This window comes from Trichomycterus rosablanca, chromosome 10 (genome assembly GCF_030014385.1).
Source record: "Trichomycterus rosablanca isolate fTriRos1 chromosome 10, fTriRos1.hap1, whole genome shotgun sequence".
NCBI classification, from domain to species: domain Eukaryota; kingdom Metazoa; phylum Chordata; class Actinopteri; order Siluriformes; family Trichomycteridae; genus Trichomycterus; species Trichomycterus rosablanca.
The window spans coordinates 8,933,571-8,948,517 of record NC_085997.1 but is presented as its reverse complement, the minus strand read 5'-3'; the positions used below and the strand labels follow the sequence as shown (position 1 = coordinate 8,948,517).

Here is a 14,947-nt window from a genome sequence, read left to right as displayed (position 1 = left end):
CTGGACTGAACAATGAAGAACTTACATTATTTTTTTGCTAGTTACAACTTTCAGTTCAATTTTATTTTGTGTTTGTATGATTTGTGTAAATCCTATTTATTTAAAATATCCTCCAGGCCACCCAAGAAGGACGGGTCCCTGCTGAGTCTGGTTCCTATCAAGGTTTCTTCCTGAGTTTTTCCCTGCCACAGTCGCCCTCGGCTTGCTCAATAGGGGTTTTTGGTCTGTTGGTCCTGGATTTTGTAAAGTTGCTTTGAGACAATGTTCATTGTAAAAAGCGCTATATAAATAAATTTGACTTGACGTGTCTGAGATCTCTAACTCAAGCACCGTTTATGCAATCCATTTGAGTACTACTGTATTTTATAGAGTACATCCTGAGCTTTTTAGTAATGTCACATTTGTGGGTGTGTGGCAAGCAGCTCATGAACTTTCTTTTAAAAATGGCTGCCATGTCATATTTCACGTTTTATGGAAATAAGCAAAGTAAGAGATCAGTTTTGTTCAATATGAGTCGTAACTTCAGTTTATAAAGATTACAGAAATGTACAGCAATTTTAACCCTTTCTAAACAAAACATTTATCCAATGTCCTTTGTTGTGGCAAGCAGGACTAACTGCCCCCTGTTTTTAGCCTATTTCTATACAAGGAAGCAGAGAGCTGAGTAAGGCAGAAAATATTTTATTACAAATTTATGCAGGAAATTCAGGTGGTGGTGTGTTAGTGTGTGTTGTGCTGGAATGACTGGATAAGACACAGCAGCGCTGCTGGACTGAGAATAGTCCACCAACCAAAAACATCCAGCCATCAGCACCCAGTGGGAAGCGTCCTATGACCACTGATGAAGGTCTAGAAGATGACCAACTCAAACAGCAGCGATAGATGACTGATCGTTTCGGACTTTACATCTACAAGGTGGACCAACTAGGTAGGAGTGTCTAATAGAGTGGACAGTGAGTGGACACGGTATTTAAAAACTCCAGCAGCGCTGCTGTGTCAGATCCACTCATGCCAGCACAACACACACTAACACACCACCACCATGTCAGTGTCACTGCAGTGCTGAGAATGATCCACCATCCAAATAATACCTGCTCTGTGGTGGTCCTGTCAATAATTGTAGAACTTTAAAGTGCTTCTATATGGTAAGTGGAGCTGATAAAATAGACAGTGAGTGTAGAAACAAGGAGGTGGTTTTAATGTTATGGTTGATTAGTGTAAACTCACACACTGTTGTATGTGCTTGCATGACTGTAGGACGCGTTTTCAGTGCATTACCGTAATATCCATAAAATGTGTCCTTGAGATTTCAGTGCAGAAAAGTTTGTGTAGAGACTGCAGCAGCGGATACTGTGTTTGTTTAGATTTTATAGTCATACTTTATTAACAAGTTTAAGGTAAGTTTATTAAAATAAACGTTTTTTGTATATTAGCTTCTGGATATTTTCGGATGCTACGGACAAAAGTGTGTTGTACTGCTATGATGATACGACTATGTTCCAAACCCTTTTAGACTCTTCCACCACCGTTAGCGCTTCTCTCAGTTAGTTTAGCTCATTAAATATATTATCCACAATATCGCTTACTTTTACAAACCCAATTCCAAAAATGTTTAGACAGAAGAGAAAATGTCAATGTAAATATACAGCAGTTTGCTAGCATACAAACTACTAGCATACAAACATACATCGCTCCAAAATATGAATGAATGCTTCAACCAGGGTTGCCAGATTTCGCATCTCAAAGCCCGCCAAAATACATGGAAAACCGCCCAACATACTCAGGAAAAACAGCCGATAATCAGCGATTAAACAATATTAAACCAGTTAAACATGACCTACTACTGCTGATATCTCACAAATCAGTGATTATAAATTATTAATGTCATTTGAAATAATAAAAAACTAAGACTAAGAAGTCTTAAGGGTTTTTTGTGTTTTTGCTAGAACTGTTTCTACTTGAAGAACTCTTTAGTATAATTCAAGGTTCTTTGCTAACTCAATTAGATTTTTATGGATTTTTTTTTCTTGCCACATATAAATGCACATAACATTTAAGGACTGGAAAACAATCGTGCAATTGATACAGGAAAAACGGAAAAAGGTGAAAGAAAGGAATCTGTTTGTAATCTACCTGCAAAATTCTCCTCCTGAGATGTTTTTTTTAGTGTGTGTAAGCAGCAACATACTTCACCTAAAACTTGATATAATCGCCTTCAAGACAGCCAAAACAGAAATAAAAAAATTGTATATTAATTGAAGTTCTACAGGACAACATATGTTAAAGTTTGTAATTTAAGTCACATTCTTGTGGGGATTAAAGCAGGTTGCAGAGCCCGGATAGGTCAGTCGGTAGAGCATCAGACATTTAATCTGAGGGTCCAGGGTTCAAGTCCCTGTTCGAGTGAGTTGCTTCCTATTGCATTAGGTAAGCGGTAATTTCCAGCATTTAACCAGCCACAGTGAAGAAGTGTTGGAGTAGCGACTAATCTTAACCCATCAGATACACAACCGTTCTTTTGTTACAGTAAGCTTGCAAGCAGAGCAACAAGACGGTCAGTATTTAAGGGCTTCCTTTCTTACAACATTTCTTCTGCTAAACCATCATGCTGTATGCTTAATTTAAGACTTCGTGGTGCATCGGTGTGTTTGAGCTTGTTCAAAAGCTCATTGGCTTTAGAACGTATGCTGTTTTCACAGTGTCTGCGTTCCATTTTAGATATAAACACAGTTATTGGGTGAGTAAAATTTTTTCCTATTATATCATAGTTGCATGTAGTCAGAGTGATGCTAGAGATAACAGCAACAATACAAAGGTACACCAAGTTAAGGTTTGTGTGCACAGTTACATAAAAGAAGGTTATGGGTCAAAAAGGGCATGTGCCACACTTGGGATTGTGATTGAGTATACGTTGCATTGGGTGGGTAAACATGGAGCCGGCGTTGAAAAGCATGAGTTGGCAGTGGTGGGATTCAAACCCACGCCCCCGAAGGGACTGGATCCTTAATCCAGCGCCTTAGACCGCTCGGCCACGCTACCACTGTTTAAGGGGCAGATCGAAACGAGCAACTACGTATGCAATTTCTACCTGCATTTTCCAATAGAAGTCAAAGAGGTTGCAAGTGCAGTCACCACACTTGTGATGGAGCACAAGCTACACCAAACTGGTAAACATCATGAGTTGGTGATGAACTTTCTTCTTCAGACTGGTTTTTAAATGAAAGTCAAAGAGAAGGCAGGAACCCGGATAGCTCAGTCGGTAGAGCATCAAACTTTTAATCTGAGGGTCCAGGGATCAAGTCCCTGTTCGGGTGAGTTGTTTCTTACTGCATTAGGTGAGCGGTAATGTCCCGTACTACATGCTTTGTTTAGAATGATGAAGAATTTGTACTTTGTGAGATATTTCTAAGTAAAATAGCATGTACTTGATAAGCTTGAAATAATTGCACACTGCATGTGTAACATGTTCTCCACACCAACTAGTTGTTTTAAACAGACTGTAGTAAATAGAGGACCGTTTAAATCTATATTTATGTGCAGCCTAATAATGCACTGAGTTTTAGATATTAATACCCACATATTTTATGTTGAATGACATGCATCATAATTTTAGTTCTTGCTTCACAGAGCTGCTTTGTTATTGCTCTGCACTAAACAGTTGGTATATCCTGCACTATTTTGGCTCTTACATAATGCAGCATCAACCCTTAAGTCAGTCTGTCAGTGGTACAAAGTTACGATTTGGTTCAGTTCGTCCTAAAGGCTGCGATAAACGTGAGTACGTGAGCTTAAACACGTTGAACCCCCACTTTATAATGCAGCATCAATGATCTGTTAGTACATTACAATTTACAAAGGGTAAAGGCGAGTTCTTTATACGAGGAATTAGCTCAATTGGTAGAGCGCTTGCTTCGCGTGTGAGAGATAGCGGGATCGATGCCAGCATTCTCCAATGCAGAAACATTATGATCGTTTAAAGGCAACACGTAATGTAAGGCTCGTTTCGTCATTGCTCACTGAAACGCTGCGTCAAAAATGAAGTCAGTTTACGCTCTATTTTCATTCATCGTTTAGTTTAAAGACCTTTATTAATTTTTTTAAATTGACAAACATGCAATAACTTTGAAACAATCTTGAAACAAATCTTTTCACATTATTATGTATGGTAGAGGGTTAAAGATGTAAATTTGTATAAAGCATGAGCTGTAGCTGCACGCATTCAGTTTAAAACACTGATGCTCGCCTACAAAGCCAAAAATGGACCAGCCCCAAGCTACCATCGTGGTCTAATCAAACCCCGCTCTGTACCACGCAACCTCCGAGCCACTAGTCTCGCTCGACTTGAGCCCCCACCCAGGACTAAAGGAAGACAAGCATCAAGGCTCTTCTCTGTTCTAGCACCCAAGTGGTGGAATGAACTTCCTCTGTCTGTCCAAACATCTGAGTCTCTTGCTGTCTTTAAAAAACAATTAAAAACCCACCTTTTTACTAAGCACTTCAGCTGACTTGTACTTATTTACTAACATTTTTTTTCCATTTCCAAATAAACCAAAAAAAAAACCCCACTTTTAACAGGTTTCAGCAGATTTGTGTTCTTTGACTGTTGTTTACTAAAACTTGAGAAATGAAATGTTTACTATGGAAGCACTTCTGTAAATCGCTCTGGATGACAGCGTCTGCTAAATGCAGAAAATGTAAATGTAAAATGTAAAATGTTAAAAGTGGAATTTAAAACTACGCCTCCAGGGGAGACTGCGAACTAAACACAGCGCCTTAGACCACTCAACCATCCTGACCTGCTTGCAAAAGTCTAATACCAATCCCACAACACCCCCACGTGAACTAAGCTTTGGATGAACTGTTGTATCTTTTCACATTATTATGTATGGTAGAGGGTTACAGATCGCAGCACCTTAGACCGCATCCTGACTAGCTTGGGTACCGTTGACACCACATCATATATCAATAGAAAGGGAGCCCCATATGAGCACTCCAACTGACCAAATAATGATTTTGGGTGGACCATTCTTAGCACTGTAACGGCACTAGCATGTTAGGGTGTGTTTTTTCTCTGGTATGAGTGTATTAGGTACAGCCTTCTTGTTGGGTTTTTAACTGACTGGATTATTTGTTAATAACTCAAACCCTGTTTGTGCTGGTTGTAGGCTATTCAATCGACCACTAGATGTAGTGTAGTGTGTATTCGTGTTTCCTTAATTTCGTTGTGTTCTCCCTTAATGTAATTGCGTTCCACCTTAAAGAATTTGTGTTGTCTCTTAATATATTCTTGTTTTTCCTTATTGTTGTTGTGTTGTCAGCTTTTGTTTGTTTTGTAAATGTTATTGTGTTTTAACTCAGCGGGCCACCGTAATATAGATGGCATAATATGAATACAGTTAGAAAGTAAAACGATGTCGCATGCTGACCTGTGTGGAATACAACTAATGTATGTAGTACTAAGAAGTGTTTCTTAAGGGTTTTTTTTGGTGTTCTTGCTGGAACTGTTCTACAGGACAACGTATGTTAAAGTTTGTAATTCAAGTCACGTCCTTGTGAGGGTTAAAGAGACTTGCAGAGCCTGGGTAGCTCAGTCGGTAGAGCGTCAGACTTTTAATCTGAGGGTCCAGGGTTCAAGTCCCTGTTTGGGCAAGTTCTTTATTACTGCATTAGGTAAGCGGTAATGTCCCGTACAACATGGTTTAATTAGAAAGTTGAAGAATTTGTACTTTGTGAGATGTTATTAAGTGAAATACCATGTACTTGATAAGCTTGAAATAATAGCACTCTGTGTGTGTAACATGTTCTCCACACCAACTAGTTGTTTCAAACAGACTGTAGTAAATAGAGGACAGTTTAAATCTATATTTATGTGTAGCCTAATAATGCACTGAGTTTTAGATATTAATACCCACATATTTTTTGTTGCCTTAAAGACTCACTTAAATCCTGATCATAATTTTTGATGCTGCGTTTCATTAAGCGATGCCGCAACGAGTTTCATGTTACATGATACCCTTAAATAATCATAATGTATCTGCACTGGAGAATGCAGGCATCGATCCCGCTACCTCTCACATGCTAAGCGAGCGCTCTACCATTTGAGCTAATTCCCCTTACGATGCTCCCTTGTTCCCATTTTGAAGGTTGTGATATTACTTTAAACTTACCTTTTCTTTTTCATGTAATTACTGATATTTTACTGGATCTCTGCTGATATCTTGTGGGCCATATTGACTAATCAGTGAAAAATAATGTTTCCTTGTATAATAAAACCATTATGCTTATTTAGCTTTAATTAGCTTTAATTATTAAATAGTTAATAAGATAGTGATGGTGAAACTAAAAACCTGTTATTACCATCACTAAGTGTCTTTACCATCACAAGAAGTTATGTGTTGGTAATGACATGTTGAGGTAATGACAGTTTTTACTTAGGGAAAAAAGTAAACAGCTAGTATACAATGTACTTTACATACATTTAAATAATGTAAACATTTCAATTGTAAAATACTGCTGTAACAATGTAAATAGACGCTGAATACACATACTTTATGATCAGGATGAATACATGTTTAAATTTCTCACATTTTTAGAGATCAAAAACCAAGGTCCTGGCATCCATGTGGATGTTACTTTGACACGTACCACCTACCTCAGCATTGTTGCAGACCATGTACACCCTTTCATGCAAACTGTATTCTCTGATGGCTGTTGACTCTGAAGAAGTAACTTTGTATAAAGCTTGAGATGTCAGAAGTGGGATACAAACTCACGCCTCCAGGAGAGACTGCAACCTGAACACAGCGCCTTAGACCACTCGGCTATCCTGACATGCTTGCGAGGTCCTAATGCCAATTACCAACAACACCCCCACATGGCCAAAGATTTGTACAAAGTGCTGAATCTTTTCACATTGTTATGTATGTTAGAGGGTTAAAGACATAAATTTGTATAAAGCACTAGCAGTCAGAAGTGGGATTCAAACCCACGCCTCATGGGACACTGTGACCTGAACTTAGCGTTTTAGACCTCATCCTGACTAGCTTGGGTACCATCGACACCACCATTTGTACGAACTGCTTAATCTTTTCACATTATTATGTATGGTAAATGTACTGACTGTAACCCATTTGCTGCACTGTACACTTTGTCACTAGGTTGTAAATCATATATCAATAGAAAGGGAGCCCCATATGAGCACTCCAACTGACCAAATAATGTTTTTGGGTGGACCATTGTTATCACTGTAACGGCACTAGCATGTTAGGGTGTGTTTTCTCTGGTATGAGTGTATTAGGTACAGCCTTCTTTTTGGGTTTTTAACTGACTGGATTATTTATTAAGAACTCAAACCCTGTTTGTGCTTGTTGTAGGCTATTCAAACCTCCATTAGATGGAATAATATGAATACAGTTAATATTGCGTTAGAATCAAGCAATAGAACACGAGAGGGAGTGTGTTATCGTGAATAACATCACGGCTGTGATTCGGTCGCAGCCGTGATGTTATTCGCGATAACACATGACCTCAAGTGTTCTATTGCTTTTATACAACAGTTTTTACAAAATAAAGAAAGAAAATAAATCAAAGAAGCCCTGAATTTCTTAATAAATATGCTTTAATATTGACAATACCTTCCGCCAAAAAGTAGTTCCACAACGAATATAAAGTTTAACACTACGATCGGGAAAAAGGTCTGTGTCGCCTGCTTGCGCGTTTGTGTGCATGAAGCTTGTCGTTACTGGCAACGCGTCAGCGGAGTAATACAGTTGTGGTGTGAAAAGGCTGTGCTGTTATCACGAATATCAGCACGGTTAGAACGCTTCTCAACCAATCAGATTGTAAGGTCGGAACTAACTGTGGTATAAAGTAAAACGATGTCTGTTTCTATCACAGTTTCATCGCATGCTGACCTCTAGAATCCAACTGATGTATGTAGCACTAAGAAGTGTTTCTTAAGGGTTCTTTTTGTGTTCTTGGTAGAACTGTTGCTACTTGAAGAACCCTTTAGTAGAATTCAAGGTTCTTTGCTAACTCAATTTGATTTTTATGGATTTTTTTTCTCTTGCCACATATAAATGCACATTACATTTTAATGACTGGAAAACAATCGTGCAAAATTCTCCTCCAGATATGTTTTTCTTTGTGTGTAAACAGCAACAGCCTTCACCTTTAAAGCACCTTTAAAACCCCCTTTAGCCTTTTGTAAATTGTAATGTACTATCAGAGCGTTGATGCTGCATTATAAAGTGAGGGTGCAACGTGTTTAAGCTCACATACTCTTTTCTGTATTATACCTTGCTTTTAAACCATCACAGACTCTATTTATCGCAGCCTTTAGGACGATCTAAACCCAATCAAAACTGTCTTTGTACCACTGATAGACTGACTTAAGGGTTGATGCTGCATTTTAAAGGGAATGTCGTGAGTTTTAGCTGTTCATCTTTTATAAAGCAGTTTCACCAGAAGAAAAACCATTAAAAAGTCACGTACCTCTACTTTAACAAAAAGTCATTTCAGATAAAACTCCGAGACATTTCAAAATTGGAGAATTATAAGTTATTGTGTGTTTGTGTAGCCCAATTAAAATTTGGGCATAACTAATATTTTGTTTATGTTAATTTATAACTAGTAAATAAGTTGTTCTTATTTGTTCTGTAAATAATGTTCTGGTTGTTTTATGCTGTTTAAAGTAAAGTGTATGTATAGCCCTCCCTTGATTTATTTTTAAGCCAATCAGCATGAACTGTCACAGGTCGGGAAAAGAGCGGGAGAAAGTGGGTGGAAAAGAAGAAAAAAGTGTCATGTAAGCGGGTAAAACACCTGTTTAGGATTTATCTCTCTTGATGCGTTAAGACAAACGGACAGTGAGTCTTATATTAACATCTTGCAGTCGATTAGTGACATTGTTTATGCTGTATCAGCCGTGAACTTCGTCTCTTGAGTTTTCGTGCATGGACATTGAAGGCAGTACGCTTCCTCAGCAGCTGTGATGATTACAGTGGATTAAAAGCATCGGATAAACTCTGATTGTTTCATCCAAGATCAAAAGGAAAAAGACTGGTGGATTTTTTCTGTTTCATCCACAGGGCCGGCGCTAGGGGGGGGCTGAGGGGGGCATTGCCCCCCCAAATTGTGTCTTTGCCCCCCCAAATTGTGTCTTTGCCCCCCCAAGCACAATGCAAGCAACGGCTATTTTTAAAATGATCTCTGAACCAATCACAAAAATGCATTTTGTTTTACAGTGTGAAGATATTTCCTTGCTTATTCCTGATTGGCTCTTTGAGTCATATAAAAATCGGCAGACTGCCCCAAACAGTTCAGTTCGGCAGTATATGTTCTGTTAGTGTGAGCGAGAGGCAGGTATACTGGTAAACACTCTTCTGAGTTTAAACTGACTTCCACATGGTAATATTTGCTTAACTGTGGTTTTTCGTTGCTTTAATGTTACTTACCTCTTACATAGGTGTTGCTTAAATTATTTTATTAGCCGTTAGCGGTTAGGCTAACTTGGTTCTCCTAACACAGGCTTAAGTTTATTGATGTCTTTCTGTGTGCATTTTTCATTTAATAAATATACATTGTAGAAACACTTATAATGCATCGTTTTTTTATCTAAAAAAAATCAACTGACCGTGTGAGTGTCGCACCCGAGGGCTCCTCCACACCATGTCACACACCACCAGCGTTAGCTGACTGTGCTCTTTCCCCCGCGCAAGCCGTCGCGGCTCATGGTTTAAACGATTCCTCGCCATCACAGCCAGTATTAAATGCTTGGCTGTCATCATTCATGCACAAATCAAGCCTTGAATATATTTCTGGCTTCAAAAACATGACTATCAACATGCCCCCTCATTAGGTTTTACTGCCCCCCCAAGCAAAGCAGTCCAGAACCGGGGCTGTTCATCCATGTAAACAAAGAACGTGGACAGCTCCACCACAACCGACCAAATATACTTTGTGATCTGTGCTGATTGGGACTATTAGGTTGGATCAGGCCTGCAACGGTAATTTTGGGTACCCTTTTTTTAGTTAGTTATTTACCTAACTTAGGAGAGATTGATAATGTTTTGAATATTACTGATGGTAATTTGAGTGAATCTGTATTATAACATTTTTGTAAAATATATTGGGGTTTGAAATGCATATTAATGATTGTGTAAATGAGTAAATAGTTAATTTGTTTAAGTATTATTAACGTATACAAGTTTGGTATGTGAGTCAGGGATAATGTTAATACAGCTACTGTAAATGGTGTTAGTCGCAGGTTTTTTTGTGCAAGGTTAGTGCCACATATATATAGGGTAATTGAAGTAGTTTTTTCGGTTTAAATAAGAGTATAGCTTAAATATAAAATAATCGTAAGTACTGATAAGTAGTGGCCCTTTTAAATCCTTACATTACCACAAAGAAAGAGATTTCTTAAACAAATAAAAGAAGTCGGGGAGCGCTTTCCAAATACAGCCAGGGGTGCTAGGGGGCGCTATATTTGTCAATTTAAACATGTCAAAAAAGGTCTTTAAACCAAACGATTTGAGTAAAAATAGAGCATAACTGTCACTGTAGAACTTACAGACTGACCTAATGTTTGATGCAGCGTTTCAGTGAGCAACGACTTTCATATTATGTGTTGCCTTTAAGTGATCATAGTGTTTCGGCATTGGAGAATGTGGGCATCGATCCCACTAAATCTCGCATGCTAAGCGAGCGCTCTACCATTTGAGCTAATTCCCCTTACACAGATCCTTCCTTTAGGATTTGTAAATTGTAATGTACTAAACGAGTGTTGATGCTGCATTATAAAGTGAGAGTGCAACGTGTTTAAGCTCACGTACTCTTTTCTATATTATGCGTTGTTTTTAAACCATCACAGACTCAGTTTATTTAAAACGTTGATCTTAGCCTTTAGGACGAACAATGTGAGGTCTTTTATGAAGTGCATTTTTTCTTTGATTTTGTTGGACCTGTAGGAGATTGTCCTGTTCTTGTTGCAGCTCTGCTGGAGGGTTATTTTCTTGGTGTTTGTGGTGGTGGTGGTGGTGGTGGGGGGGTCTTTGTTCCCATTTTGGTTTATTTAGTAAATGATGTACTTTACATCCATTTAAATAATGTGAACATTTAAATTTTTGTCGTAAAATACTGCTGTAACAATGTAAATGGATGCTGAATAAACATACTTAAATGGATATTTAAGTATTTAAGTACATATTTAAATGGATGTAAAGTACATCATATACTAAATAAACCAAAATGGGAACAAAGACCCCACCACCACCACCACCACAAACACCAAAAAAATAACCCTCCAGCAGAGCTGCAACAATAAACAGAGCAAGATCAGAATGAATACATGATTCAGTTTCTCAGAGATCAAAAGCCTGGGTCCTGGCATCCATGTGGATGTTACTTTGGCACGTACCACCTACCTCAGCATTGTTGCAGACCATGTTCACCCTTTGATGAAAACTGTATTCCCTGATGGCTGTGTCCTCTAAAAAAGTAGATTTGTTTAAATCATGAGCTGTCAGAAGTGGGATTCGAACCCATAAACTGCTTAATCTTTAAACATTATTATGTATTGTAAATGTACTGACTGTAACCCATCTGCTGCACTGTACACTTTGTCACTAGGCTGTAAACCAAAAATCAATAGAAAGGGAGCCCCATATGAGATCTCCAACTGACCAAATAATGTTTTTGGGTGGATCATTCTTAGCACTGTAACAGCACTAGCGTGTTAGGGTGTGTTTTCTCTAGTCTGAGTGTATTAGGTACAGCCTTCTTGTTGGGTTTTTAACTGACTGGATTATTTATTAAGATTAATAATTATTCATTAAGAACTCAAACCCTGTTTGTGCTGGTTGTAGGCTATTCAATTGTCCACTAGATGACATAATATGAATACAGTTAGAAAGTAAAACGACGTCTGTTTCGAGCAAAGTTTCATCGCATGCTGACCTGTGTGGAATACAACTGATGTATGTAGCACTAAGAAGTGTTTCTTAAGGGTTCTTTTTGTGTTCTTGGTAGAACTGTTTCTACTTGAAGAACCATTTAGTATAATTTAAGGTTCTTTGCTAACTCAATTTGATTTTTATGGATTTTTTTATTTTGCCACATATAAATGCACATAACATTTTAATGAAAAGCAACGCATAATATAGAAAAGAGTACGTGAGCTTAAACATGTTGCACTCTCACTTTATAATGCAGCATTAACACTCTGTTAGTACATTACAATTTACAAAGGGTAAAGGAAAGTTTTGTGTAAGGGGAATTAGCTCAAATGGTAGAGCGCTCGCTTAGCATGCGAGAGGTAGTGGGATCGATGCCCACATTCTCCAGTACACAAACATTATGATCATTTTGCAATCTGAAAAGATGAAATTAGGGTAAAATTCGTTGCAGCATCAACCATAAGGCTAGTCTGTCCGTGTTACAATGTCAGTAACGCCCTATTTACGCTCAAACAGTTTTGTTTACATACCTTTTTTGTTTTGTTTTGACAGAAACGCATAAACTTATAATTTTTTATAATGTTTTATTATTTGATACTGTTACAATTGATACATTATAAAGTATTATACATATTTAAGTTCGGTGGCATAATTGGCTTGCTTTTAAAAACGACCACAGTGCGCCATCTACAGGCCATTCTTGGTACGTCTTGTTAAAACGTAGCCAATGTAAAACTGGTGCCCACACTTCTGTGGCTTGGGATCTACTATTTCAGTCAACAGGTCATCGGGATCTACTTTTTAAAAAGGTTGGCCTCATCATTTTTCAAGAATGCTTTAAAGCTTTTTTAAATGCGCTTCATTTGCCTGTATTGATATTCAGCATTACAGGGCAAGCGTGGGTCCAGTGTCACGAACACCGGGCTCGAGACAAAAATACACCCTGGACAGGGCGCGTCAAACCATCGCAAAGCATCACACACTAATTTATCCACTCACTCACACATACAGGTGCAATTTAGAGCAGCAATTACACCTACTGGCACGTTTTCATACCCGGAGGAAAGCCACGCATACATGGTGAGTATACACCGATCAGCCATAACATTAAAACCACCTCCTTGTTTCTACACTCACTGTCCATTTTATCAGCTCCACCATATAGAAGCACTTTGTAGTTCTACAATTACTGACTGTAATCCATCTGTTTCTCAACATGCTTTTTTATCCGCCTTTTATGCTGTTCTTCAATGGTCAGGACTCTCCTGTGTTGTGCTGGTATGAGTGGATAAGACATAACAGCGCTGCAGGTTTTTAAACACCTCACTGTCACTGCTGGACTGAGAATAGTCCACCAACCAAAAACATCCAGCCATCAGCGCCCTGTGGGAAGTGTCCTATGACCACTGATGAAGGTCTAAAAGATGACCAACTCAAACAGCAGCAATAGATAAGCAATCGTTTCTGACTGTCTCTACAAGGTGGACCAACTAGGTAAGAGTGTCTAATAGAGTGGACAGTGAGTGGACACGGTATTTAAAAACTCCAGCAGCGCTGCTGTGTCTGATCCACTCATACCAGCACAACACACACTAACACACCAACACCATGTCAGTGTCACTGCAGTGCTGAGAATGATCCACCACCTAGATAATACCTGCTCTGTAGTGGTCATGTCAATAATTGTAGAACTACAAAGTGCTTCTATATGGTGAGTGGAGCTGATAAAATAGACAGTGAGTGTAGAAACAAGGAGGTGGTTTTAATGTTATGGCTGATTAGTGTAAACTTAGGTCATACTTTATTAACAAGGTAAGTTTTTTTTTTAAAGAAAACTTTGTGTATATTAGCTTCTGGATATTTTCGGATGCTACGGACAAAACTGTGTTGTACTGCTATGATGATACGACTATGTTCCAAACACTTTTAGACTCTTCCACCACCGTTAGCGCTTCTCTCAGTTAGTTCAGCTCATTAAATATATTATCTACTGTTTCCCTTATCTTTACAAACCCAATTCCAAAAATGTTTAGACAGAAGAGAAAATGTCAATGTAAATTGACAGCAATTTGTAAAAGATGTCATTTATATTCTAGCATACAAACATACATCGCTCCAAAATATGAATGAACGCTTCAGCCAGGGTTGCCAGATTGCGCATTTAGAAGCCCGCCAAAATGCATGGAAAACCGCTCAACATACTCACGAAAAACAGCCGATAATCAGCGCTTAAACAATATTAAACCAGTTAAACATGACCTACTACTGCTGATATCTCACAAATCAGTGATTATAAATTATTAATGGCATATCTTTTACCATTATTATGTATGGTAGAGGGTTAAATATGTAAATTTGTTTAAAACATGAGCTGTCAGAAGTGGGATTCGAACCCACGCCTTCAGGGAAGACTGCGACCTGAACGCAGCGCCTTAGACCACTCGGCCATCCTGACTAGCTGGGGTACCATTGATACCACCCTCGCCCCACATGGTCTAATATTTGCTCAAACTGCTAAATCTTTTCACATTATTATGTATGGTAGAGGGTTAAAGACGTAAATTTGTGTAAAGCATGAGCTGTCACAGTGCCTTAGACTGCTAAAACCATTCTGTCTAGCTTGGACACTGTTGACGCCACTCCCACCCCACACAGACTAATATTTGTACAAACTGCTTAATCTTTTCACAAATTATTATGTCTGGTAAATTTACTGACTGTAACCCATTTGCTGCACTGTACACTTTGTCACTAGGCTGTAAACCATGTATCAATAGAAAGGGAGCCCCATATGAGCACTCCAACTGACCAAATAATGTTTTTGGCACTGTAACGGCACTAGCATGTTAGGGTGTGTTTTCTCTGGTATGAGTGTATTAGGTACAGCCTTCTTGTTGTGTTTTTAACTGACTGGATTATTTATTAAGATTATTTGTTATTCATTAAGAACTCAAACCCTGTTTGTGCTCATTGTAGGCTATTAAATCGTC

At 38.4% G+C, this 14,947-nt stretch overlaps 4 non-coding genes across 4 annotated transcripts; 2 read left to right on the top strand and 2 right to left on the bottom strand.

The window, feature by feature from the left end:
* Positions 1-2,957: 2,957 nt before the first annotated feature.
* Positions 2,958-3,039, bottom strand: trnal-aag (transfer RNA leucine (anticodon AAG)). Its single transcript has one exon. It is a non-coding gene; the product is annotated as a tRNA-Leu (tRNA).
* A 2,537-nt stretch (positions 3,040-5,576) lies between these two features.
* On the top strand, positions 5,577-5,649 carry trnak-uuu (transfer RNA lysine (anticodon UUU)). The gene has a single exon. It is a non-coding gene; the product is annotated as a tRNA-Lys (tRNA).
* A 6,622-nt stretch (positions 5,650-12,271) lies between these two features.
* trnaa-agc (transfer RNA alanine (anticodon AGC)) lies at positions 12,272-12,344 on the top strand. The gene has a single exon. It is a non-coding gene; the product is annotated as a tRNA-Ala (tRNA).
* A 1,985-nt stretch (positions 12,345-14,329) lies between these two features.
* On the bottom strand, positions 14,330-14,412 carry trnal-cag (transfer RNA leucine (anticodon CAG)). Its single transcript has one exon. It is a non-coding gene; the product is annotated as a tRNA-Leu (tRNA).
* Between the last annotated feature and the right edge of the window lie 535 nt (positions 14,413-14,947).